Consider the following 2,701-nt stretch of genomic DNA (forward strand, 5'->3'; position numbering starts at 1 on the left):
GAGGGCGGCGGAGGGGACGGCCGGGCGGCCGCGGAGCCCGCGCCGTCGGGGGGGGGGGGCGCGAGTCGCCAGAGCCAGAGCCATTAGGTCTCCAAGGTCCAGCCAGTGCTTCCGAATATCATATGGATCATATAGTTTGATTCTTATTCTACTTAACAACTTGCTCCTGAGACAATATCATTTTCAACTCAATTGAACAATTCAATCGTATTCTTGGGGGGCGCTCCGGACCTTCCTGGCAGGAGAGGTGTGCACACAGTTCTGGTTTCTCCACTTCTTTTCTTTTGCAAGGACTGGTTCCTTCGCCTATTGCGAACGTGCAACATAAATGGTCTCGCCGGGATTATAGTGGAAGCAGAGGCGAACAGAGTTGGGGACGGATAGGAAGCAGTCGCGTCGAGACGCTCCCCAAAAAGCTTATTGCCGTTCTTCCGGGCAGGATCTCGAACGACAGGGTTCCGGAGGCACCTGCTCTCCCGACCAGCCGTGCACGCGGTCATCGGGATGGGACCGCCGGAGGCAGCACAGAGTGAGGAACAGTAGATGGCGGCTAGGTCAAGCGAGAGGGAGTGAGTGAACCGAACTAGGTTACTTCACTGGCCAGAGCCTTCTTATATAGTCCGTAAGGAAGAAAGTCGTGGGCCTTGCCGAGGCCCACGACCGAGTCGGCCCACTCCTGGCAAGGGAGTCGTTGTTCCCGGCAAGGGTCGCACTCCCGGCAAGGGAGTCGACGGCAATGCAAGTCAGCCCACGGTCCAATGTCTTGGACAGTGGCAGCCACATGTTAGCAACTCGTTAATTAATACATGATTAATTAACTCGTTCTTGAGCGGCAAAAATAAGCTTCGGCTCGGCTCATTCCCGCAACCCACGCGCGTGTCGTGTCGTGTCGTGTTCAGGCGAGGCGGTCGGCGGAGGAGGAGCGCGCGTGTACCACTCCTATTCCCAAGCTCCCAATGGCAAGTGGTAGAGCAACCCTGATAAAGGGGTCTCAACTCTCCTCAACTAGCAAGGTGGGACTAAACTTTCCACCACCTGCCATCTCATACATGGGCCTCAAGATTAACCAGGGATTAGTGTCTTATATGGGCCTAAGCCCATCCATAATCCAACAATCCCCCGCCAGATCTCGAGGCACATAAGTTTGTCAACTGTTTCAAACAATGTTTGATATACCAGAATTTTCAGTGGAGACTATTAAGTTGAACTTCCACCTAGAGCAACAGGATTAGACTTCTTCACAACTCAACAATAGACTATGCTTTGAATTGTCAGTTTGGCGTGCAGAAGTTTCGCCTATTGTCAGCTGATACATGGCTATCATAGGCTAAACCCCATGGGTGGAGCTTATTAGTCATACTCCGTACCTTCTCACGAGTTTACTAGAGATTACCCAATCTCATAGACTGTGACCAGCAGTCAGGCTCACATAGGTGTGTTCCTCCAAAGAATGCTCTGTAGGTTAGCATCTTGCTTACATAAGTTTTGGAACACATTAAGACAAAAGTCAGCCTGCCTTACAGAATTGAGAGTATTACTGCATCTTCAACGGAGTGGGTTTATTAAGGATACTCTCCTCAGTTGACCGCTGGATTGTTTTCCCAGGTCCCAATTCACGGGATCTCCGATCACATAGGTTGGGTACCCCCATGGCAACTTACGTGGGTCTCATACCCATCTCCCTCGATGCATTTTCTATCACAATCCGTGATAGCCCTTTCGTAAAAGGGTCTGCCAGATTCTTGGCCTTCTGGATATAATACAACGCTATTACTCCGGAGTTTCTTGATTTTCTAACAGATTTCAATCTTCTTCTTATGTGCTTTGTGGATTTCATGTTGTCCTTTGAACTCTTAGCCTTGGCAATCATTGTTTGATTGTCACAGTTCATAAGGACAGCCGGCACTGGTTTATCAACCACCGGCAAATCCATCAAAAGCTCTTGAAGCCATTCTGCTTCGACGCATGATGTGTCTAATGCTGTGAGTTATGCTTCGATAGTCGATTTGGTTAAGATCGTCTGCTTGCAAGACTTCCAGAAAACAGCACCACCACCAAGTGTGAAGACATGTCCACTTGTAGCTTTCATCTCATCAGCATCAGATATCCAATTCGAATCACTATACCCCTCAAGTACCGTCAGGTACCCAGAATAGTGAATTGCATAGTTCGCAGTACCTTGCAAATAACGCATCACTCGCTCAACAGCATGCCAATGCACATCTCCCGGATTGGAAATGAAACGACTCAGTTTGCACACAGCAGATGAGATGTCAGGACGAGTAGCACATGCTAGGTACATCAGTGAACTAACCACTCGAGAATATCTCAATTGATCTGCCTTCGAACTTTCGAATCCGCACGCTAGGATCATATGGTGTTGCAGAAGGTTTGCAGTCCGAATATCCAAAATGGCTCAAAATCTTCTCAACATAGTGGGATTGCAAAAGTTTAATTCCACTCTCAGAATTTCTCAGTAGCTTGATGTTCAGGACAACATCAGCCACAGCCAGGTCCTTCATCTCAAATTTGTGAGATAGAAAAGACTTGACCTCCTCAATGACCTTGAGGTGGGTCCCAAATATCAGTATACCGTCGACATACAGACACAGTATAACTCATTCGCCCCCACCATAGCGATAGTATACACATTTGTCAGCTTCGTTCACAACAAAGCCAGCGGATGTTAGAGTAGTGTTGA

This window comes from Triticum aestivum, chromosome 7A (assembly GCF_018294505.1).
Source record: "Triticum aestivum cultivar Chinese Spring chromosome 7A, IWGSC CS RefSeq v2.1, whole genome shotgun sequence".
Lineage (NCBI taxonomy): Eukaryota > Viridiplantae > Streptophyta > Magnoliopsida > Poales > Poaceae > Triticum > Triticum aestivum.